Raw genomic sequence first — 27,158 nt, forward strand, 5'->3', positions numbered from 1 at the left:
AGATCCCAATTCCACGGTGCTGCACTTTTCATAGCTAAACTGCGTCCAACACTTGTGTAGCCCTACCTCCTGCACCCTTTGCCATATCTGTGCTTCATCTCTGTCTGAAATGTGTTGAAACTGCCTAGGCAACCGTGTACCACATCCATTGCATGCCATTGTTATGTTTTAGCGCTGTTTCCAAACCGCATTGCAATAACCTTGCTGATAATTGAAATGCTGCATCCTGATCGCCACGTTTCTTTTTAACTGAAAATTTGTATGCGATTGTGCGAAAAGTGCCAACTCTCATCCATGCTAAACCTACATCATTGATTGCCACCCACTGCGCCCCATCTTTGACTCAAAAATACACTGTTTAAGCTTCTGCAATGCATCTTTGATCACAATTAATTGAGGCCCCAGCCCCGACTCGAAATTGCTTTGACTTCACCTAATTGAAACGTCATGCCCTGCCTGATTGTATACTACTTTGTAAAAGAAATGTTATTGCCCACCTGCACACCGCTTATGGCGCAACAGCTGTGCCAACTCCAATTTGCCATTGTCCTCTCAGTGCTACAACACGGCCTCAGCCACTGCCAGAGATACCACATAGCTCTACTGTAATTTTGTGCTCTACACCGCCATCCGAAAATTGTCCACGCTTCCCTGCAAGCCACAGTACGGTTCTACCCAGCACCTCTTGACCTTGCTGCCCGCTGCTCTCTCCCAAGCACACCATGCTGCCTGAAGTCACAATCAAGCACCTTAGCCTCATAGCTACCACTGTGCTCGCATTCAGCCTCACCCTCACCACCTTCTGTCCCAACACTAACACTACTAAACACATTTGTGCACCTCCACCATCTCACATGTTCACCTCAGCTCTCCCTCCCCACACCACCCTGTCCACCTCTACTAACACACAACACCCTCAACACTTGCGCGCACTCATGTCTCAACTGATGCCCATTCTAGAAAATATACTCAGCAGGCTCAGAGCCCGAATGATACCCTTAAATTTTAAGTGTCTCCCCATACCTACCACACTCAGGAATCTCCGATTGGGCTCCTGCCCAACCATAGAGACCCCCCGCATACGAAACTCACTACTACTCGCATGTCTACACCTTCCCACTCAAGTTCTTCACCCCACAGGCATGCACAGTCTACCTCAGACTCTACCACTACACCCTGTCCCCTGAACTCAAACTCAGTCCTACACTGCCTATCAAATGTGCCCTCCTCAACATTCGCTCCCTCCCAGCACTGGACCCACTAACCAATCTCAAACTCTATATACTGGCCATCACAGAAACCTGGCTACATGAGGCACCGTCTCTCTCAGACCTATTAGTCACCCTCTGGCTAGCAACTCCGACATTCTGTCTGCTAAGCTTACGCTGTCCCCCAACAGCACCGTCAACATCCATGTGCTCTACTGCCCCCCCCAGGTCTCCCCTCTGTCTTCCAAGGACACCTTTTCCACTTACTCAATGACAACCTAAAAAGCTCCACTAAATCGCTACTACTTGGAGACCTAAACCTAGGGTTCAATGATGCCAAAGACAAAATTGCCACATCCCTCGCCAAAGAGCTCCTTGACCTCGGCTTCACACAAAAAGGCCACACCCTGGAGTGGGTTGCAGACCATAACTGCTCTACCACCATCACTTCCAATACAGCTTTGCCCTGGACAGACCACAACTGTGTTGAATTCTCCTTGCCCATCACTGATGTCTCTAAAACACTCACCCCTGCTCTGCAGCTAAAACAAGAAGCTTGAAGAAACTCACACAGGAAAACGTCCGCCCTGACTTAAATACCCCAGCATTTGCTCCCACTTCTCCAGAAACCCCAACACACTTGCAGACATTTACAAAAACACTCTCACTAAAGCCATCAACGCTATAACCCCACTTGAAAGCAAAAAAGAAAAAAAATCCACTGCATACCAACCCCTGGTTCACAGAAGAACTTCAGACTCTCCGTTCCCACAAAAGGGAAGCACTAAAAAAATGCCAATCCAACCCTAGCGTCACCACCAAAAACTGCTTTAATATAATCTCCAACAAACACAAAGCCGCCATAAGCAAAGCCAAAGTTAACTCCTTTGATGCCCGCATCTCAAATGCTAACTCTCAATCCAAAGAAATCTTTGCCATTTTCATTGAGCTTATCTCGCCTCCCAACTCCCCTGAGGAGATCATCAAAGATGAAGCATGGTGTGACAGTGTTCAGTCAGCCATGCTAAACAAAATTGATCTCCATTAGAAAAAAATTCACGACCACTGTAAAACCTTACCTCACCACACCGTACCCAAGTAAACAGCTGCCACCTTCCCTCACACCAACCTCACCAAACCTCTTTTCTCCTTCAGTGACATCACTGGAACAGAAATTATCAACCTCCTTAAAAATCTAAAACCGTCTACATGCAAAGGAGACATATGTCCACCGAAGTTCATTAAGGAATGCGCTGACATTTTCGTACCTATCCTTACAGCTTTCATCAATGCCTCATTTAGATCAGGCATCATCACAGATAGCCTAAAAGAGGTGTGGGTTCGTCCCCTCCTGAAAAATAAAACACTCTAGACCCTAAACAGCCCAACAATTACAAACCCATCACCACTGTGCCCTTCCTCCTCAAGATTCTGGATAAAGCCACCCATTGTCAAATCCAACATTTCCTCGAGACTCACTCCATCCTTGGAACTAGACAATCTGGCTTCTGCAAAGGACATGGCACTGAAACTGCACTGGTAGATTTGAAAAATCAGATCACCCGAATCACGGACAAAGGAAAACCAGCCCTACTACTCCTTGACCTCTCGGCCACATTCGATTTAGTGGATCATAATACTCTCACCTCATACCTTACTCATTCTGCTAAGTTCTCCAAAGAAGCATCCTCTGGGTCACCTCCTTTCTGGAAGCCAGGGCAATGAAAGTATTCTCTAATACAGCCAACGCTGCCCCCACAACCATCCACTGCGGAGTCTCACAGGGCTCTTGCACAGCACTGACACTGTAAAACTTTTTTCACGAAGCCCCTCTTCGACAAGCTTGACGCACTGGGTATCGTGTACACCAACTACGCCAAAGATACACAGGTACTTCTCACACTCACCGGTATCTACAACAAACATTTTGAAGCACTCCACCTTATTAACTCTACCATCCAGGCTTGGATGACAATTAATGGCCTTTGCCTGAGTGGGGAGAAGATGGAAATCATCATCGTAGACTTAAAAAATACACTAGCCAAACTCGACAAACACTGTGCTAATTTCACAATTGACAACACTACTATCCCTGTCTCGACATCCGTTTTGACTCTAGTGGTATACATCGACTCCACACTATCAATGACTAGAAAGGTTAGCGCCATCACCTCTGCCGCAGCTCACACCACCAAGATAATTAATGCCATAAAACCTTACTTATCTAAGCCCACCTGCCTATTAATAGCCATAGCCACTATTGGCACCAAATTAGATTATTGTAATGCCCTACTAGCTGGTACATCTGAAAAAAAAACCTCCACCTGCTCCAAGTCACCCAGAACAATGTGCTTTGCGCATCCTTAAGCATCCCCAAAATGGAACATATCTCCCAGGCCAGACAGTCAGCTCACTGGATTCCAGTCAACGAGCGCATCACATTAAAAAATCCTCACCCTCACTTACAAATGTTTCACCTTCTCAGCACCTTCCTATCTAGCAGAGAATTTGAAGATAGTCACATCGACTCGGCCAATCCGAGCTCAATACACCAAACAACTCCACAACCCACGCATCAACAGATTCAAAGCTGGTGGACTAGGCGTCCCATACATTGCTACTAGATTATGGAATGCACTACCCACTGGCACCAGATCAGAAATCTCATTCATGGCTTTTCAAAAAAACCTCAAAAACTCCTTCTTCACCTAAACCCTTGATTGCCTGTGCTCTTTAAGCCTGCTACACACACTGGTTTTTCTCCCCTGCTTTCTTCTGCAACAATGAATTCTGTTCTATGACAAGCACCACTATGGCACAGTATCCTCTCATGTGTGTACTGTATCATGTCTTGCTGCATCTCCCTGTAACTGTAACTAAGAAATCTGTCTGTAACTAAGAAATCTGTCTGTAACAAGCGCCATGATGCCTGCGGGCTGCTGCACGCTCTACAAATTTGAACAAATAAATAAATACATAAATACATATAGTGCTCCTTCATATGGGGCAGAAGTGACAGCAGTGGAGACTGGTGAATTCTTTAGTTGGAGAAGCATACACTCTACCCACAAACATACAGGAGTGGTCAAGGGTAGGCAGGGAGGTCTAAACCATCAACGAGGGTTAAAATGGCGCATTGTACATCACTCATTTTGTAAAGAAATGGGTGAAAAACCACACAGTTGGCAATTGTTTTTGTAGCGTAACACATTAAAGAAATGCAAATGATGCAAGCCACCAACAGTACATAGGAGCATTATCCAATGCATGTTCATGTCCTCAGCCCATAGAATATGTCAGTATAAACAACTTGTTCATGCTGGCTGTGACCATACATGTACAAGTTGGCTGCACCAATTTATGCCAATTTGCTTAGAAAATGAGCACAGTCATATTTGTTTTTCCCATAAAGACTGTAATGTGCTGATAAAAAAAGAACATGCCCATGCTGCCTCTGCCAGTACATGCCAGAATCCCACAACAAATTGTACACCTGTTTGTTTTGCCAGTAGAAAATTGCTATGCCACAGTAGCAAAACATGTCCAGACTGGATGGACAAATGCAGGCCAGTAGAACAATCTAAGAAAACTCATCATGTTAGCTTTACTCTTGATTTAAGTACAAAAAGTCATTGGGCCTCATTACGAGTCTGGTGGTAGCCGTGCCGGAAGAACCGGCAGGCTGCCGCCGGACTCGTAGAGAATAGCCACCTCCATGATTGCCGGAATCACCAGGGCATTACATCCCCGTTGACCCAGTAATTCCGGAGGCGGGATTCCGTGAATCCCCATTCCCACGGAGTCCCATAGGACTCCATGGAATGGGAACAGTGGAAACACTGGCATAGTAATCAACGGTGTTGATGTTTTCATTTCCCTCTGCAGGCGGGTGGCATTACTCCTGCCAGGTCAGACCTGGTGGGAGTGACACCACCCGCCTACAGAAGTTGTAGTCTGCCAGTCCAGAGACAACGTTGGCATCGGGTTTACCGCCACCATTGTTTCCAGACCGGCAGACACTAAATGAGGCCCATTATCTCACAAAGGCTCTTCCCTATTTTTTGTTTTGGGGGAGGGGCCTACCCCTTCATGGAGAATGTACTCAAATATCAGAACAAAATAGGTGATGGCTGGAAGGTTTAGAATCAATCTTAACCTCTGGCATTGCTCTGGGCAACCCTCCGAACCATCGTTCATTGCCTGCCAAGCCAGTACAAAGAGGGAAAGATGAAAATCAGGCTTGGTCTCCTCTGCAAAAGAGGTAGTCCAACCCGAACTGCTTGATCACGTCCCTTCTGCACAAGAATGTACTGAAATAACAACTCTGAACAGAGTAGGATACCCCCCCTGTTAAATTATTCTTGGCCCGATGGAAATAGCACATATATGTCATTGATGAGCTTAGTGTTCACCAGCAAATAGTACTCATGATACAATCCTCTCAAAAATATACATTTTATTCATCTATACGATTAAAATAATTTCTCAATATTCCTTTTCATTTAACATATCTAACAGATGTCACTATGTAAACATACGATGGTGCACAAAATGCAACAAAAAGTGCAAAAGGTGCATAAAGTGTAAGGGGGTAAGTATTCATGTGCAAATCATTACATTTAAAACTTCCAATCTAGTATCTTACATCTAATTTCTCTCGGGGAACCTAGCCTCAGCGGGCCACTACTATTTAATTTCCAACTCATTATATGAACAATATTGTTTACACTATTTTTCCGTTGTGTTAGCTAGCTAAAAACTATAACCTAACACGTTTAGTGTAGGTGGTTCAGAAATTCTCCCCACAGATTGAGAAATATCCTGCACACATAGGATGTTCATATTAAAAGAAGGTTGAAACATTGTGTTTCGGCCGATGACCAGGAGATCCACCCGTCTCATGCTGCCTCCTCAACTATGCAAAATGGCTTTCATCAGGACAAGGTATTTATTTGCCAAAAAACAGAGCAAACAAATTTGCACCATTTTTGCTGTTTAGATGACGTTATCCTTAATGCCAAGCTAAATGTGCCATGCCACACTAAGGGAATATGTCCAGACTGGCTGAGCAAATGTAAGCCAGTATGGTTAGCTAAGAACACTCATCTTGCTGGCCTTCCTTTGTATGCCATTAAAGATTGTCATGCCATAGTAAGAATATTGTCTTATGTGGCCATATTGACCTTTGATAATGGGCAATGTGTTGTACGTGATAAAGATAGCCTGTCCATTACAATAGAAGATTTATAGGGATACCCTATCTATTGCGCTTAGAAGACACATGATGGTGGTGGCCTGTCTATTTCACTTAGACAATTTATGAGTTATCCAATATATTGCACATAGAAGATATGTGTGGGTAGCCTTGGTACTGCATTTGGAAGATCTCTGATGGTAGCATATCTGTAGAACTTAGAAGATGTATAGGGATAACCTTTCAATTGTGCCTAGAAGGTATATTAGGACTGACTGCCTTTAGCACTTGATATTTTATGACAGAAGCCTCTTCATTGTGCTTAGAAGATGCATTAGTATTGCCTGTCTATTGCTCCTTGAAGATTTATGAGGTTAGCCTGTCTATTGCACTTGAAAAGGTATTAGGATAACCTGACTATGGCTCTTAGAAGATGTACTAGAATAGCCTGACTTTTGCACATAGTATATGTGTTACGATAGCCTGTCTATTGCAATTAGTCTTGGTATTACACCTAGATGATACATGAAGTTAGCTTGTCTATCGTGCTTAGAAGATTTATGAGAATAGCCAATGAATTGTCCATAGAAGATATGTGCAGGTAGCCTTGATATTGCACTTAGAACATTTCTGAGGCTAGCCTATCCATTGTGTTAGAAGATATGTTAGGATAGCTTGTCTATTGCACTTAGATTAAATTAGGATTGCAGTCTATTATACAGACAATCTGATCACATAGCTACAACAAAGACAAAACTCCACCTAAGCCTCGAGGTACACATTCATGTACCACTTCAGTGGACACTTGCCACAGGCAAGGCTACCCATGTGCATGTATCAGAATGCAGTGATGACCTTTGACAAGATTCGCTCTGGCTGGACACATAATGATTTGCCTCCATACACCAGACTAAAACATGAAGCACAACACCTCTGCCATCAGAAGGCAGCAATGACCTAGAACACATCATTTGGTGTAGCTTGACACATAGCAAGTCTCTTGCACTCGCGCACTCTCCCGGCCACCCCAGCACCAATCCACATGGCCAACCTTCATGGGCAGCTTACTGGAGCTCACTCCACTCAGCCCACCTAACTTCCTATCTTGGCCAAATGCACATACACACTGTAATCCTTCTGCCAATTTTCCCATACCTTGGACTTTGGTCCCCCGAGGACGATCCCACCACAAGCACATTGAGGCCATAATAATGGGATAAAGGCACTACATGAATGAAAATCTAGTACTACTACTACTATATTGATGCAGCCAGTCAGATCCCACTCCTAACAGTCGGTGTGATGTTGTTGCACTCTGTTTGCACAATTAGACAGCAATTAGAAAGTACCTTATGACACCCTACTATCTCAACTGACCTGGACTACGGTCCCTGAGGGCGTTCAACCTACCAGCACTTTGAGGTCATGCCAATGATATATAGAGCACTATATAAATCCCAAATAACATAACATAACATTAAAGGCAGTGGGGTCAGGCTTCCTATGTTCTGCTGGCATCTCATCAAAGCATTATACGTGTTTTGCGCCGAGCTCAAATGGCTACCCATTGCAACAGAAAAATAAATACGTAGGGGATAAGAGCCCTTTCGCAGAGGCAGACATCTCAGTTCCCTGTGCAAACAAAGAACTTGGGATGGCTGCATTGACTGGCACTGTGCTTTCAGTGATGAGATGATGTATATTTTAATTAACATTCTAAACGTAAATCTTAGATGTGTGTTTACAATATTAATCTAAATGTGTATTTTACCATGGTTTCTAGTTTTTACTGCCTGTTGTTATTTTACAAGCAGGGGGAACTCATAGGAGTAGAGTTTAGAGCTGGCAATATTTTTCATTTTACTAATACAGCAGGTGCACATTCACCACTGACCATTATTAGCAGAATGTCCCTAGTGCCCCTTCCAATGGGGTCTTCCCAGCGCCAAGACGCCTCCGGGCTGCTGGGCGCTCTATAATGCCAAATAAATAAATAAATAAATAGATAAATAAATAAATAAAGGTGACCTTTTGATTTCTACTGTCCTGCCCAAGCACTCATTGCAAAATGCTAGCAATATTTGCGGCCAAAGGCCCATACGTACCGAAGAAATTCAGGATTTGATTTGTCCATTCAATTATCAAAAGCCATTTGTTGTGTGCCTGACATGTTTTCAAGTAAACGTAATGAAAATGGAGTAGTATGTTAACAATTACCTAACCAAAAAAAGCATCATGGGTGCGTGGTGGTAAACCCTTTTGTAATTTACCAGATGTATAGTGATATGCACAATTCACAACAATTTCTGGCAGAATAAATAGCACTTGGTCAGGGGTTATGGTAGGACAACATATAATGGAAGCAGTTATTTAGGAAATGTATCAGCACTTCTCATTCATTCAAATTCGGCTTCAAGATTTGCTGGGCCAAGCTACATTCGGATTCACATTAGCAGAGTGAAATAGGGCCACTCAGTCACAGAGAACAAGTGGGACCATTAACCTACCTTTTTTGAAGCTGAAAGTGCTCTTTTTCTCCCTGAAGGGGCGTTAGATAGCTTTTTTTCAGTTTTAAAGTGCACACTATTCAAAGATCATACATAGTTAGCGTTTCAACAAGGAAAAATAAAAAATGGACACAGACAAAGGAAATTGTTCCCAAGCAATAAGAACTGTAATCCACCCGTAGTGACCTACTTTTAAAGAGGAATGCTGATCTGAAAGTTGGTAAACTAGATTAGACGTTGAGTCAACCTGCAGCAGTTATTTATCTGTAAATTGCGAGGTCATAGTTTTAATTCCCAGCAGAATAACTGTGCCTTACTTTCCTTGCAATGTTTCCAAAATCAACGCTATTCAGTATTGCAGCAGTGATGCAACTTGTCGACATTAGGAAAGGTTACTCAGCTTCCCCTTTCCCTTCAATATAGGTGGTAGAGGAAGAGTGCAGACTTCCTAGTAAGAACTGACACAAAGAGGCGGTCATTTTCTATAAACATTAAATTGTAACGTAATCCGCTCCCCGCAGCCATATTTCCGTTATTTGCACTGCAAAGGAAGTGCAAATGTAAATGGCAAAATGCAGCGCACAAGCGTGTACGATGCTTTTTGCCCTTCACAGTTGACCTCCTCACTTCAAAGTGAGCATGCCAGGCCTTATTTACTTGTGTGTGTGAACACTGCTTGCCATAGTCGTATGGTAAGCAGTGATCACAATGAAATTAATCCCTCCCCATCATGCTCACATTTCGGCAAGGGTTTCATTTCACAGGTGAACACTGCTTACAAAGCGCACAATTTCAATTGTACATGCTCCCTGCCATGCAAGAAAACAGCCGGCCTGGATATGTTATGCCATCAGTGATGTCATTAATGATACCACTTGTGATGTTTTTGATGTCCTATGTGTTAGTCTTGGTGCATGGTGGTGACGCGAGTTATGGATGCATAGCTTACCATAACTGGCAAATTTGTTGGGTTTTTGATTTTACCATAGTGTCCCTTTAGAAACGTTTTTTCTCTGAATTTGATAGGTTTTTATTAGTGCAACTTCACCATAACATGCCTTTATCAAAGTGTTTTCACTGAATTTCAACAACTTTTATAAAGTATTTCATAATTATGAAAGTTATTAATAATTCATCTTTCAACATATATGAAAGTACTATAAACATGCTTTACATTAAGAAATAATTATACCCACCATGCAGCAGTTTCAAGGTCTGCGGACTATACATTGGGCCTCATTACAAGTTTGGCGGTAGCCTTGCCGGACCTGGTAATTGCCCATTTGTGGGCGCAGGAAAAAAGATGCTCCCCATTCGGGCCCTCTCTTATGGTGGTTGTTGCCCCTTTCCTGCCTCCCTTCTTCCATCCCTGCTTTGCTCTCTCTTTCCCTCTGCACAAAAAATACACAAAAAACAAAAAAACAAAAAAAGTTTCCTTTTGGAACCACTTTCAAAGTTTAAAAATAGAATAAGAAAGAAGTACACTTTTAGACTCAATCTTCTTATATTTATACTTAAAGTAGTAATCCTCTATAGGAAGAGTGAACATTTTCATTAGCATTACATTTTACACAGAATCTAGCGGGAATTGAAGACCATTTACACAGCAAAGAAAACCAAAGGTGACAGTAATACATTTCTGTCCCAACCCCTTTTCTATGCCATACAAAATGTTAATAAAAAGTGTAACACAAAATGTTAATAAAAAGTGTAACATGCATATGAAGTGTTTAGCCATTGTTTATGGCTTTCACACATCCCACACATATTAAACTACCATCAGACAATGGCTCACCCCCTTTTCTGCAATCATATAGTCGGCAGACAGTATTACTGTCCACTGACTTCTTGGAGAATTAGGGGGTGGGGGAATTTAAACTCAATTTACTTTTATTTCATTCTACAATGGTGGAGCTTAAAACAACCTTTTTTAAAATTAGTTTTACATAATATATCTACTAAGAATTGATGTATTGTATTTTGCACTTACTTGTTTTTATAACTTAAAAAAAGGCTTAACTTGTTTTTGTATTTTTGGTATTTATGTACTATAGCTACTAACAAATGCTTTACTGCATATTGCACTTCTTTTGTCTTTCTTTCACAAACACTCTTTGAAGCAATTCTGAACATTGGAAAGAAAAATCTGATTTCCAACATCTGTTAAATGTACTCCATCTCTACGAAAAATGTTCACTCCATCTAACGTTATATTCTCTTTGTGGAAAGATGGCATTCCAACATTTTGTAAAAAAGCACATATAGCTTTATTAACATTCCGTGTGGATTTTTAAATTTGTGGACAAAACAAGTTTGATTGCTTCCACATTTGCCTTTGAGTTATCCAAGAAAAAATAATCTTCATAGCTGGAAACAGCTCCGTTGTTATTCCAGTTACATACCCTAGAGATTTATCCCAACAATGTATTGCCAAGATGCTCTGTATAAAACTTCAATCAATGAGTCAATGGATCTCCCAGAATCCACACACTCTGCTTCTTCATAGCAATAGCCATCCTTCCACCACTTCAAACAAGTAATACAAAATTTGCTACCCAGTACTCCTGTACACTTCAACTCCTCCACAACCAAGAAACCTCATTGGCTAATCCCTGATGTCCGTGTACATTTGCAACTGTCCATGGTCTCCACAGTCCTATTTCCATGCAGGACATCATGAAAATAATGGCACGTGTGAGTCTGAAGATTGGTGCTGACACCCGCTGACACCATTGCACAAGGAAGCCCTTCTACCATTTTACTTTTAAGTGTGTAACACTCACTCACTGGTTACTTTCGAAAAGCCACACATCCATCCACCAATCACATCTAAAAACTCTACCCTGTCATCTCAGTTCAACACTTAAGATGTACATTTCAAGTTGCAGAGTACATGTCATCTGTCATTCACAGCCTGCTGCATAACATAACTACTGTGATACTCTACTAGGTTTCTATTTGCAGATTCAGAAATATCTAAATCTAACAAGAGATAGTACAGGTATGCCTCTATTATTTAAAAGTAATATTTGTCTCCACCATTATAAATATATACACAGGTTTGCTACCACTTACCCTGTAATAAGAATGTCAATAAGCAAATGTTCTTTTGTTGACCACTGCTATCAAATGCCATGTACTGTAACATACTGCACCTGCTCACATTAGGTGGCGGTTACTTACATGTACTGCAAATATATTGGACTTTGTCACACAAACTGCCACTTTATAGTGCTCTATATGATATGATATGATATGGCATTTATAACGTGCCTATACACACGTGTTTCATGAGAGAGGCCCCAGCCATATAAAGAGATCTACCACCAACTTGTTGCTTGGTGAAGCGACAGCCCCTGAGGGAGTTAGAGGTGGAGGAGAGAAGAGCTTGAGTAGGAAGGTATTTACGAAGAGAGAGTTGGAGGTAATGAGGACACAGGCCCCAGAAGGCCTTGTGGACAATGTAGAAGGTCTTGAACTTAATACTCACAGCCACTGGGTGCCAATGCAGTGATTTCAGTGCTGGAGAGGTACGATTCCTGGGCTTGAGGCCAAGGACATGTCTCAGAGTTCTGTTCTGGATGAGTTGCAGAGGGCGCAGAGTAGAAGCAGGCAGATTAAGAAAGAGGCTGTTGCAGTAGTCCAGCCTAGAGAGAACCAGAGCTCTAGAGACAGTGAAATTCTGGGGGAAGGAGAGGAAAGGAAGAATACCTCTGAGGAGGTGCAGTTGGTAGCTTGACTAATTAGAGACAACAGAGATGTGAGGGACAAAGGAGTTTGTGGAGTCAAAGATGTAAAGCAAAGATACAAATGGCGCAGCTCTAATGCATTATTTTTATTTTCAATAAAATGTTCCTAAACAGAAACATTTTATTACATACATTTTATAACATAAACATTATGTACAAGTGTAATATTGTCCAACCCTTGCTATCACATCCCTTATAGTGCCATCATTCTCCATCTGCTCACAACGACTAGCAATTAATAGTACGATACCAGTGTTTACCAACTGCATTTCCTTTCCTTTACAACACTATTAACATTTTCATACTACTGTTGTACCTACACACTTTACATTTCTTATTAAAATACAAATGACAGTAGGCATTACTAAAATGGATCAGATTCCTTACATATAAATGTACAGTGTTTTAAACCCACTACTACCACATTTCATATAGAGGCAAAACATTAAACCCCTGCTACAACACTTAAAACAGTGACTGCAACATTTTCCAAATGCATGTTCCTTACATCAAAAACACATTAACATGGTGGAAGTGCCAATGTATCCACACATGTTTTCCCTTTCCATATATTCCTACTAAAACTGGCATTCCTAATCACAACACTGTTCCTCACATAATAAGAGCTAGTGTTGTGCAACCTCTACTGCAACACACCATATACTGACAACATGCACTGCTGCAACTACAAGGTTGCACAGTATTACCATAAGGCCACAGTTTACCCTATTTAAAAAAAAAAACACTGGAACACATTACAAATCCATTGCACCACAACACATGTGGTTTTCATATTAAAAGCACCAGGATAGAATTTGCCCTAGTGTAAAATAAAAACATTTTTCATGCATTTTTACATATATACACACTTTGCTCTATTCCTAATAACAGTCAGTATTAACCCTAGTGAAAACATTCTCCTGATGCCAAAATGCACTAAAAGTGCCTCTTTTTTACCCTATTACATTTTTTATCAAGTTGCTTATGATATGCCAAACTACACTTCTCATGCTGCAATAAATGAATACCACTGCTTCACACTTTGCCCTACTGTTAATACCATGTAACTTTACATTTGCATCAGTGCAAACTTTCTATAATCTCACCACAGATTGTAACATTATATTTAACATACTTTAGAACTCCACACATAGTATAACTTTATTCTCTCCTTTCCCCAATAACTGCTCCTACCAGAATAAATAACACGCTGTGCTACTGAGACTACTTAACTTTTACCACATATACCAATTAACTTTCTTTTGCAATTACAGGAGAAAAGAAGATTGACAAACACAGCTTCTGATCAAAGAAAACTCTTCACGTCATATTGTAACATAACAGGCATATTTGTAAAGCACACGTTCATCCCTGAAGGGGCAACTTTGTGCTACTAACAGATTTGTATTGTTACCTAAATTAAAGGTACTCATTTTATCAAGTTCGGAAGGAGAAAGGGCTGAGTGTACATGCCATGATTCAAACCTGTGACAATGAGGTCAAACACAGGCCCCTGTAGTGGATGCATTATTCCAATGAGCCACAGAACCGCTTGAGTATATTCATATAGCACATATATCTCTCTAATTGAAATAACATAATTTCAACATGTATTAGCCTAAATCATTCTTTTCTACTCAACAATATTGTATTTCAATCTTACTCATTCCAAGCACCAGTCACACTCTTTGTAATCCTATCTAAACATACATTGTTCTTTATTCAATACACCACCAATTCCTTACTGTCTCTCATAAACATCTATACCACAATTTAATTTCCTTTTTCTTCTATACCCCTATCGACCTCAAGTCCTAGATTCCAATCCAAAAACCTTCACACATTGCATTCCAAATTACTAACACTCATTAACACACATGCACACTCTTCCTAACCCCTTACAATTACACCCACTCCATTCAAATACCTGTACACTAAATCACACCATTAGAGCTACCACTGTTTTCCTCATCATAGCATGATACTCCTACTTATATAACCACCACTACCTTACACACTAACACAAGTACAGTTCAACACATTCTACTCTCAATACTTTAAATCCCATTCCTCATCCTCATCACATAACAAATGTACTTACTTTATACACCAACCAATGTCAGTCATATTTACCCAAACCCATCACACCTACACAACCTCTTACTCTTACAAACTTACCAACCACACCTATCATCCAAGTGCACAATCGCACAGCACTCTTTTTCATCCCTCTACAATCACACCCACACACAGTAATCATGTTTATACAATAACCCATGCATAAACATTCCACAACTTTCAAACACACACTTTCTTTTTTTCCACCAAGCATAACAGAATGCCTATTATTTAGAAAACAAAGTACATATAGAGCAGATACAACGAGGAACAAGCCACATAGTTTTTCACCACTAAAATAATTTATAGAAAACATTCAAACAGAACAGCTAGTAACCTCGCTCAACAAAACTAAAACAGTCTGCACTAAAAAGTAAAGCCCCCTCTTTAAAAAAATAAAAGTAAAAAAGATGTACAAATGAAACTAGACCTAAAAATGAACCTAACACTATATCGACCAATGTTAACATAACCACAGTATAACATTCCGAAAAGTCACATTTTACAAAAAATATTCCACTGTAGAGTTCTTAGCAATCTCATTAAACAATCTAAGAAGTTATGTTCTACAATTAAAAACTACCAAAGAAAATGAATGCTCAAAGTTCTGATTGACAGTGCATTTAAATTAAAGAAGAAGTTATTTATATTGATTTTAAACAGAAGGAAACCACTAACTAAAGTAATCAATAAACTACAAAAACTACTTCTAAATGTGCACAATGTCAATATAGATACCTTTTCCAACTTCTGTGTAGGCAAATGGTTTCACACAAGAAGCACACAACCATATTACAAAGAAGTGTCTTATAAACAAGACACAATAAACTCAATTGCCATAGACAATAATGGGTAAGACTAGGAAGTTGTAGCAGACACCATAATGGCAAAAGAAACCCTTGCAGAAAAATCTTCCCCAACAAACCTTCAACAAAATGTCAATTTTGTCCAAACAAGTTTTCCAGCGTACAATTGGGCCTGCAGCTCAATAGGTAATGTACACCAACAAGTGTTCAAATGTTTACAACAATTCCTCAATCACTGTAGGAAACTAAAAGACAAAAGTAGAATTACAACTTTACAAACCATAGACTCCTGCCCAGTACACATCCACACTGGATTGCAAGGACATTCATTAACCTGCATTTCTGGAACTGCTTGCAAAATCACCATCCATCATATCAACATGTATACAAAACCTTGTCCATAGATTGTACTATGCAAAATGGTCTGCTGTAGAACTACAAAAATTAAATAACATTCTCCTACATGGAACAGCCAAAGAACTGCTTTGACAAATGGAACACATCCAAAGTAAATATTTAGGAACTGAAACTGACTTACAAATTTCAGTTACTTTAGAAACATGTAGAGAATACCTCACAAACACAAACCTCCTTACAAGGACATGCACAAAAGAAATAGAAACGTTTCAAAATATCTGCTGAAACACCAGACTATGTATGTGTCTGTTGTCACAGAACTTTTTATAAAAAATAGCACAACAATAGTAGATATGACCTACAAAATACAGAATGATGATGAATCCCAACGGTTCCAATTAACTTATATCTATCTAACAGCAGAAAATAAATACAAAATAACTGACCCCTCAATAGCTTGCACATACTGCAATATAAAACTTTATAATAACCAAATCCATCACAGGCTAATATTGGTAACTTAGAATTCTTCCCACTTCCAAATGCTCTCCAACAACTTAACTTGTACTAGAGCATCACAATTCAAACAGTGCACCGATTTCAAGCTATAATACACCTTCAACCCAGAATTGCCAAATTGCATCCATCTGCGTTACTCAAAGGCATTCATGGCAAAGTAGTACATTTGCCATTAGATCTTTCCGAAAATGCAGAAATTCTAGGAGTAGGATTGCCCAAAAGAACAACATTTGATTGTACTAGTTAATAGTATACCAACAAAAGACAAAAAAAACTTGGCAACAACTAGTTGACTTGAATAAAGTTAGACAAAACTTAGAATACCTTAAATAAAACAGTGAATACTAAAGATCTAAACACAAAAGTACACTTATGAGAAACCACCCAAATAATTGAAGATTTACTACAAACTGACTAATTTGAACATGTGAATCCTGTTACTAGAGCCAACATTTTATACCAGTATGCAATTCACCCTCAAATATTCCAAACACACCATAAAAGATGTTTTTGAAATATATCAAATCCATCAAGCCAAAGGATCTCCAATGAACATACAGGAAAAGGAGGAAGATATGATGAAAGAGCCACACAAATGAGTGCCCCAGAATATTGTTTACAAATGTATTCTGAAGACTCACAATTCTGACAAAATGTAGAATACATGTTCAACCTCCTGTTCGAAAGTGAACTAGCAACTCTATGTTATGGAGTTGCACAAGCATTAAAAACAGGTTCTATTTTTTTAAACATTTCCACTACCCAACTGCTTTAAAAGATAAAAGAAAAAGATGACGTTTTGCAGTCCAGTATCATAAATCACTTGGCAAACATGCATGGTACAAAAGAATACTGGTTTCAATGTCACGCGGATGTATGTTGTATGCTAAGGAACCTAGGCCCACCCACATGGTTTGTTACTTTAAGTTGGGCAGAATACACATTGGGATGACTTGCATGACTTCTTACGCATAGCAAACCAAAATAAAGAAGGAATAGACATAAAAACACAAGGAGAACTCTGTTCTCTTGAACCTGTAAATGTATCAAAGTACTTTTACCATTGCCTTATTGCCATGCTGCACTTCATCTGCAATAAATCTACACCTCCACTCTGAGAAGTGGAACACTTCTTTTGGAGAAAAGAATATCAATCCAGAAGAGCACAACACATCCACATGCTTTTGTGTATAAAAGATGCTCCTAAATTTGGCCATGACAGTGAAGCCACAGTTTTACAATGTATTCAACAATACATTAAGGGGCCGATTCATAGAATTCAGCGCACAAGTGGCGCACGCGGCTGGCGCACAGTGTGCGCGTGCGAATCCCTGCGCCAGCCGCGTGCGCTAAAATCCATTTCCGCGCACAGCGTATTCATGGATTCCAGCCACCAAAACCAGCCGTGGCGCACAGTTGCGCAGCGACCCTGCAGCAGCGCCAGTTACGCCTCCAAGAACGCCTCTCGCGCAGGGAAAAGCCATCAAAATCCCCAACCCAGCGCAAAGGGCAGCAGCAAACGCAGAGCTGGGAGCGTGTATTCCAGGGGTGTGCGGGTGTTTCCATACGCGGCTGGGCTGGGTACGTGTATTTCAGGGGTGCGCGAGAAAGTCTACACGCGATTGGCCTGGGTACGTGGATTTCAGGGGTGCGCGAGAAAGACTACACGCGAATGGCCTGGGTACGTGGATTTCAGGGGTGCGCGAGAAAGTCTACACACGATTGGCCTGGGTACGTGGATTTCAGGGGTGCGCGAGAAAGACTACACGCGATTGGCCTGGGTACGTGGATTTCAGGGGTGCGCGAGAAAGTCTACACGCGATTGGCCTGGGTACGTGGATTTCAGGGGTGCGCGAGAAAGTCTACACGCGATAGGCCTGGGTACGTGGATTTCAGGGGTGCGCGAGAAAAACTACACGCGAATGGCCTGGGTACGTGGATTTCAGGGGTGCGCGAGAAAGTCTACACACGATTGGCCTGGGTACGTGGATTTCAGGGGTGCGCGAGAAAGACTACACGCGATTGGCCTGGGTACGTGGATTTCAGGGGTGCGCGAGAAAGTCTACACGCGATTGGCCTGGGTACGTGGATTTCAGGGGTGCGCGAGAAAGTCTACACGCGATAGGCCTGGGTACGTGGATTTCAGGGGTGCGCGAGAAAAACTACACGCGATTGGCCTGGGTACGTGGATTTCAGGGGTGCGCGAGAAAGTCTACACGCGATTGGCCTGGGTACGTGGATTTCAGGGGTGCGCGAGAAAGTCTACACGCGATTGGCCTGGGTACGTGGATTTCAGGGGTGCGCGAGAAAAACTACACGCGATTGGCCTGGGTACGTGGATTTCAGGGGTGCGCGAGAAAGTCTACACACGATTGGCCTGGGTACGTGGATTTCAGGGGTGCGCGAGAAAGACTACACGCGATTGGCCTGGGTACGTGGATTTCAGGGGTGCGCGAGAAAGTCTACACGCGATTGGCCTGGGTACGTGGATTTCAGGGGTGCGCGAGAAAGTCTACACGCGATTGGCCTGGGTACGTGGATTTCAGGGGTGCGCGAGAAAGTCTACACGCGATTGGCCTGGGTACGTGGATTTCAGGGGTGCGCGAGAAAGTCTACACGCGATTGGCCTGGGTACGTGGATTTCAGGGGTGCGCGGGTGGTGGGTGTGCGGGAAGTTCAAGACGTGAATTGGCAGTGTGGGTCCTCCCAGGTCTCCCCTCTACCCCCTCCACGACCTCTGCAGGCATCCCACACCACAGGGGACTACCCTGCACCCCATGTCATGTCCCACAGGCAGCCCATCCACCATGGCCATGCCCCCCAGCCAAGCCACATGTCCCCTTGCACCCCCACCCCCCAGCACTGTGGGGCACCTGCCAGCAGGCCCCCACCCATGTCTCCCAGCACCCCCACCCCCCAGCCACCAGGGGCACCCTCCACCAGGCCCCCACCCATGTCTCCCAGCACCCCCACCCACCAGCCACCAGGGGCAGCCTCCACCAGGCCCCCACCCATGTCTCCCAGCACCCCCACCCCCCAGCCACCAGGGGCAGCCTCCACCAGGCCCCCACCCATGTCCGACTCATGTCTCCCAGCACCCCCACCCCCCAGCCACCAGGGGCAGCCTCCACCAGGCCCCCACCCATGTCTCCCAGCACCCCCACCCCCCAGCCACCAGGGGCAGCCTCCACCAGGCCCCCACCCATGTCTCCCAGCACCCCCACCCACCAGCCACCAGGGGCAGCCTCCACCAGGCCCCCACCCATGTCTCCCAGCACCCCCACCCCCCAGCCACCAGGGGCACCCTCCACCAGGCCCCCACCCATGTCTCCCAGCACCCCCACCCCCCAGCCACCAGGGGCACCCTCCACCAGGCCCCCACCCATGTCTCCCAGCACCCCCACCCCCCAGCCACCAGGGGCAGCCTCCACCAGGCCCCCACCCATGTCCGACTCATGTCTCCCAGCACCCCCACCCCCCCAGCCACCAGGGGCAGCCTCCACCAGGCCCCCACCCATGTCTCCCAGCACCCCCACCCCCCAGCCACCAGGGGCAGCCTCCACCAGGCCCCCACCCATGTCTCCCAGCACCCCCACCCCCCAGCCACCAGGGGCACCCTCCACCAGGCCCCCACCCATGTCTCCCAGCACCCCCACCCCCCAGCCACCAGGGGCAGCCTCCACCAGGCCCCCACCCATGTCCAGGAACAGAGACTTCCATGCTGTCATGTGTGCAATCTGCACAGGGCTCCCCATGTCACATTCAAACACATGCAACAACCATGCGGTTCACACATTACAGGTCGCACATGCATTACCATGATGTCCCTGCACACATACATGCGTACATGGCCTATGTCACACATGCAGGCAAGTATCAGACAACCAGCACACTGCAACATGCCCTGTCTCACACAGCAATGCTTGGCCACTTACCGCTCAACTCCAGACGGGTCTCCCTCTCAAGGACCTGGCTGTGGAGCGCTGGGTGTGCGCGTTCCAGGACCCTCAACTGGATGGAACTCATGCGGCCCCGGCCCCCCTCCACAAGGCGCCGGGCCTTCATGAGGGTCCTGGACCTCAAGTCCTCCCAGCGCTTCTTGAGCTTCTGGATGGTGCGGGTTGCCACCCCCTCCGCGTCCTCTCCCGTCCTTCCCTGTTGGCGCGGGACGATCCGAAGAGGGCATCATACTGCCCCAGGACATGCTCCACCAGGACACCAACTTCGGTGGCAGTGAAGCTGGTGCCCCTCTGCCCCTCTGGCCGGGGTTGCCACTGGCGTCAGATGTGGATGTGCTCGACATGGCAACCCCAGGGGCAGGAGTGGGTGACCAACTGGGTCCTGGGGCTGGGCTGTGGAGCGATGTCATTTGAGTCGGGACTCTTCTGTACCAGCAGGGGTGGACACAGCAACTGGACCCCTGCAGATGGCTGATGTGCAGGCACCAAATGGCAGGGCACGGTGGCAGCAGGCAGGCAGGCAGGCAGGCAGGCAGCAGCAGATGGCATGTGGGAGGCTGCTTGGGGCACTGGGGGCCAGTGAATTGGCCTTCTGTGCAGGAGCGTGGTCTTCCGTATGTTTTCGCGTGGCCAGCTTCATACGGAGTGATTAGGCACGTGAAAAATCTGCACGCTGCGTGTAATGCGCGTAAGCGCGCGTGAAAAACTGCACGTCCGCGTGTAATAGGAGGAAAGGGCCCATGCATAAGCGTGCGCACGTGAAAAACTGCACGTCCGCGTGTAATGCGCGTAATCAAACGTGAAAAAGTGCACGTCCGCATGTGACGTGACGCGCGCGTGCGTTTCCCTCAGCACGGGTTAAAGGTGAGCGGGCCCAGCAGTTCGCTGTACGTGCCTTTCGTGGAGACCGACGTGTGTTGCTGCTTCCAGTTGTTTCGCGCGCCATCTACTTCACAGCTCTCAAGGACGTATCTCTTCTTTTGGCGGGGGTATTGGCTACGCGTGTTTTTCTGCATCGCGCTAGTCAGACGGTGAGTCGCAAACGCTCCTTTTCCCACTGCGGGTGCCCCTGTGTATCGCACCCATTTTCGATGTCATCGTAGCCTGCGTGTCCCACGCGTACGCGTTATACGTGTTACTGGGTGCCACCGCGTACTGCGGGAGGTTTAATCCACGCACGTAGGCTGCAGGGTTGCGTGCACGGTTTTACTGCAGTTTTGGGGTGCCTGAGCGTTGCGTGACCCGTCAACATATCACCGGGGTCACATACAGCCTTGCAGGTGCAGGGGGGCTGTTAACATCTTGCTTCCCACCCCCTTCACCCCAATTGCCCAGGTCAATTGTGCTGTACACCTCCCATTGGCACCACTCCATCTGTGCCAGCACTATTACATCTGTGCCATGGTAGGGAGGCTACCAAAGGTGAGGGGCGCCTCAGCTGGGCGTCCTCCTCGTGGCGGGCGTGGTCGGGGACGTGGCCGTGGTGACCAGGGAGTAGGGGGACTCCAGGGTGTCCAGGGCAGCCACAGAGGGGGAAGAGGCAGGGGTGCGCCACTTGAGCACAATGTTGTGCCATGTGTTGGTGCAGCCATGCCACCACCCCCTGTGGTTCAGGGGGATGCAGCTCCTGCATCTGGCACTGGCACCCGTATGACCCGGCAGTCCGTTTCATCGACTGCCACGGGCCCAAGGGTAGCGGTAGCTGCAGGTGCAGCTGTGGACACCGCCACCCAGGCTCAGGGTCTGCCAGCGCAGGCTGCGTTGGCACTTGAAGAGCCCTTGGTAGATCTCCAACAGGCCAGGGGGGAAACCATTGGGGCAGGCCGGGCTGCTCAGACCAAGACACGTGTCCCTGGGGCAGTCATGTCATCTGCTGCCCCGAACAGCCGGGTGTTGGCAAGTGCAGGGGCAGATGCACCCAACAGCACCCCGGTTGTGAGTCTGCCAACCAGGACCGTTGCGGTCAATGACCCTGCCACAGCTGATGTTGCTGCGCAGGGTCCATTAGTGGGCACCCAGCTGCCACTGACACAAGTCAGGCCTTTGGTCATCCCTCCACCTGCCACTCCCTCGGCTCAATCCACCCAACCCACTGGCCATACTGGTCGGGGCGGCATTAGCCAGCCAGGGTCTGCGCCACAGTCCAAGAGGAGGAAGGTTGCATCTGCAGCACAGGCTGGGACCCCACACACAGCCACGACCTCCTGCACGTCGAGGAAGAAGCCTTTCTGTAAGCAGGAACTGGACTTCCTCGTGGACTACGTGCGGGGACACAGCCGTGACATGCTAGTGGGTGCCAATAGTCAGACTACGGCTGCCCAACGTGACACCCACTGGAAGCATGTGGCGGAACATGTCAGTTCATTCGGCCATGAGGTGCGCACGGCGCAGGAGTGCAAAAAGCGCTGGAATGACATCAAGCGCAGCACTAAGGCCAAGCGTGCCTCAAATTACAACTTGACTCTTGTGACTGGCGGTGGGCCTGCACCAGAGGAGGAAGAACTCACTCCGCATGAGGCTCTCGTTGCGGAGTTCATACCACCAGAATTGGTCGAAGGTGTGGGAGAGATGCTGGACTTTGATGCCCAGTCCAGTGAGTGTTGATGCGTAGTTGTTGAGGACGTGTGTGTTTCACTTGTGGGATGTGTTGTGCATGATTGCTGCTACATGTGACGTGTACATGGTTCTGATGTGTAAGTAATGCAATCCCACCGTCATGCATGTCTCCTCTGCCTGCATGCGGGACTCCATGTGGCCATGCTCCCTTGCCCCTCCTCCGCCACTCTGCACCCCAGTTCCACCTTTGCACTGGTCTGCTACATTCTTGCCAATGTGTAGTTTCATGTTCATGTGTCCTGTGTAGATGCTAACTTCCAGCTTAGAAAGTGCCAGACATATGCCGTTTGGTACAGCCTTAGTACTCGATGCAGGGCATCCCACTTGTACTGTGCATGGGTCAGATGTCCCGCAGGGACATGAGTGCCCATTCATGCTCCATGTGCATTGCACACATGCCCCTATGTGTCCTTGACTGGATGATCACTGTAATATGAGTCCTTGGTTACATACATTGCCTGCCATATTATCGGCCTCCCCATGTCAACTGTGGCTCAGTCCTGCGTTGCACACATGTTTAGGCTCTGACAATCTGTGTGGCTCACAGGCCTCAGCCTGTTCAATGGCCAATGACTCTGTCCAACTCTTGTTGTGTCTTCTTCACACGTGGCCGGCCTCCGGATCTTCCATCATGTGTCCTGCCCACTGTCCCAGCATCATTTGCAGTGTTGTAATTTCAATCACATTAAGCTGTTGATGCCAGTCAACACTGCTTGTCAATACACAGGTGTATGGTCAGCCTTTTGATACCATGCTAGGCATCCCTGCTTTGGTACTGGGGTGGAGGGGTGCTTGCCTTCTAGACATGGTACACATTGAATACACAATGCACGTGATGTCTGATTTTGACATTGCACTGCCTTCACATTTCCTGGCACACACCATGGAGTGCTTGTACATGTAGGTAGTGAGTGGCGTACACATTTTCTGCACTGCATAGACCCACTTCCATGCAAACTGCCACCTTTCGACAGGTCTGATCACAGAAGCTATTCTAAGTAGACCCAGCATGCATGCAAGGTCATATGTTGTGTGTCACATGTCTGCCGGATGCCTTTGCTGTCGGTGTGTGTGTGTGTGTGTTGTGTGCTTCTGACATGTGTACTGACCTTTTCCTCTCTATTTTTCAGGTGATGACGCAATGGATGCAGAGGATGGTGTTGTCATGCCAGACACAGGGTTGGTAAGACCACATCAACCCGGCACTAGTGGGGGTCGTGGGGTGGTAGGCCACGAAAACCCCCAAGTGCTGCAGTCCATCCTGTCTCTGGCTGCCTATGAGTCCAGCCTTGATGACGACTCTGACGTCCATGTTGAGTTGGATGAGCATCAAGTCCATGTGTCAGGGGTGAGTGATTCTGATGTGGACACTCCTCTGTCTGCGACCCCTGCACTGAGGGATCAGACAGTCTTGGTTCCTCCGCCCGTGGTGGATCGGGACGCAGGGTCACCCTCCACACCAGTCACTGATGTGCCTGGGACATCACGTCGACGGGGGCATGTAGTCGTGCAGCCGCAGGCGGTGCCAACACAGCGAGGACCCCCGGTCCTTGGGTCCCGCAGGGGTCAAGCCCGGCAACGCGGTCGCCGCGCGCAACCGCTGTATACTGAGTGGGAGCAAGACATGACTGCCAATTCAGAACGGCAGGGGGCAGCAATGGAGAACATCGCTGACAGCATGGAGCGTGTGGCCCGATCTGTGCTCCCCCCTGCTAGGCAGGTGCTTCTCCAGCAGCAGGCGGCACGGTCCACGGCCCGCTCACTCAGGCTGGGCATGGCGGCCTCAGACAGGGCACGCCAGGCTGAAATGTCGTCTCTGCGTCAAGCAATTGCTGCTCACGCAGAGGCGCACATGGATGCCCTGAGGGAGGAGTATGCCTCCCTCAGATCCACTCTGGGTGTCCTTATGATGTCCCAGAGGCAGCGGGCAGAGGAGAGGTTTGCACAGCTTGAGCGCACCATCTCGGCTGAGCTACAGGCTTGCCGGGAGGTGCAGCGGTTGTCCAGCCAGGCCTTGCAGGCGGAACTCCGTGTTACACGTGCTACCTTGCAAGAGGAAGCACGTGTATCACGTGAGGTCCTGCATGCAGACCTATGTAACATCGCCACACAGAACCAGGCTCACCTGTCCGGCAGACTTGCTGCCGACGAGGGGCAAGCTGCGGCTAGGCGTGGCCAGGCTACTGTGCCACGTCCTCCTTACCAGGATGAGCCAGACTCGGACGACCATCTATCTCCCACATAGGTCGTGCTGTGAAGGCGTTGAGCCCATGGAGGTATTTTTTTTTGGCTCAGCATCATCGCATGTGGATGTTGAGCAGCACCCTGTACCTCCCCCCTCCTGGGTGCCTCCCCTCCCCCCGGGTCGTAAGTGGCCATTTTTGATTTTTCTTTCAGTTTAGTTAGTTAAGTTTCTGTTTGATAGTTAGTTTAAATAGGTAATGTAGGTTTTCCATAGTTAGTGTAATTAGTTAATAGTTGAGTTAGTTTAAAATTTGTAGTCTATTGTGCTTACATGTGACAGTGCGGTGCCTTGTGGTTTTTGAAGGCATCCACTGTCTGTTCCAGCTGGGCCCTTCATGGTTGTCTTGTGTATGTGTTTGCTGCTTGGGTTCCTTGACTCACATATGCCACTCCTGCCTCCCTTATCCATGGGCTCGCAAGGATGGTTCGGTGTAACAGAATTTTACACAAGGGCTTTGGACTGTCATATCTGTGGCATGTCTGGTGCTTTTTGACTTGTGTTGACACCCCTAGTGGGGATGATTTAGGTGTAATTGTCCACTGTTCAGCTTTTGCTAGATGGGGCGTGTCATGATTAATGTGGACATTGATTGCTATGCATTGTGTATTATGTTTCATATCTTTCCTGTACACGTGCTTGTTGCAAATCATGCTGTAGATAGTGTTCCACACTTTGGAGGTGAAAGACGGACTGATGGTGTGATTTGTGATGTGACTCTCTGACATGGTCAAGTAATGAGATGCATGATGAGACACACACAGATCACTTTGATGCATTAATCATGTGTTTCATGCACTTTCTGCAGGGGGATGAGGCACCAGAGCACCTTTGCCAGCAGACATGGCCCATTGGACGACGTAATTCCTGACCCGTTTGTTGGTGCCCACATGCACATGTGTGCACAAGCAGAGCCACAGTGATTGCAGACCCACATCCTAGAACTGCTGACATGTTCCAAGGAACTCCAGGCAAGGTGAGCATCACAGGGGGGCCACTAGACAGCAAAGCTTGCACCAGGCGAGTTGCACGTGCAGGCTTAGTCACAGCACTGAGGGTGAGCTTAGACAAATATTGGTGTTGAAGCACACAATGCAGCTCAGATGTGTTTGTGGACTGATGGCTGTTGATAGTAGGGTTGTCTGGGACACATGCGGGGGCAGTGGCACATACCCTGCGGTACACCAAGGTTCATTGAGGCACTTGTATCAACCATGTAGCCTTCCAAGACATGGAAAGGGGCAGCTCACAGGGACATACAGCAAGGGACATACTCGGGTGCAGTGCATGTCTATTCCACGTACTTCATGATAAATGCACTGGCAACTTTGTTTTGGTCATGGTGGTACGCAACTTGCTCTGTAGTCATGGCTTGCCATATGGGTCTGTCTGCTTACCCAGGGAACATTGCATGTTGTGTGAATTGTGACACATTGGTGTTCCATTTGCCACGCACCCACCAGCGGCTGACTTACTGCATTAACTGTGAATGACCCGTCACAGGGGTGATGTTATATATGGGTACGAAGCATGGAGCACAGATTGTCTGTTTGTAGAGTTGTATGTTGTTATGGGGCATGTTTTGTGTTGTGTTTTTGTGTAATTGGCACGTACAGGTTGCTGACTGTGTCTCTCTTTGCAGCATTGCAGTGCTCCTGTAACCGGACCTGAGAGTGCGCAGGCAGGAGGCCAGCACTCAAAACCAGAGCTAAGTGTCTTGTTGTATTTTCTTACAAACTGCCCTGCATAGGCTTGCTGGGGAGTGTACTGATGCATGGATGTATGTGTGGTCCTATTTGGTATGTTTTTTACCCTAATCACCCGTGATCCTATGCAATTTCGAAACCTGTACCCTCTACCCGGTGTTCCTGCTTCCCATGCCT

At 46.1% G+C, this 27,158-nt stretch overlaps 1 long non-coding RNA gene across 1 annotated transcript in view; it reads right to left on the reverse strand.

The window, feature by feature from the left end:
• Window positions 1-27,158, reverse strand: part of LOC138472210 (uncharacterized) — a 362,895-nt gene that overhangs the window by 248,966 nt on the left and 86,771 nt on the right. Inside the window, exon 3 of the long non-coding RNA XR_011268573.1 lies at window positions 10,106-10,300. This is a non-coding gene — a long non-coding RNA (uncharacterized lncRNA). The remainder of the gene's footprint in view (window positions 1-10,105; window positions 10,301-27,158) is intronic.

This window comes from Ambystoma mexicanum, chromosome 8 (genome assembly GCF_040938575.1).
Source record: "Ambystoma mexicanum isolate Mex_15411 chromosome 8, UKY_AmexF1_1, whole genome shotgun sequence".
Classification (NCBI taxonomy): domain Eukaryota; kingdom Metazoa; phylum Chordata; class Amphibia; order Caudata; family Ambystomatidae; genus Ambystoma; species Ambystoma mexicanum.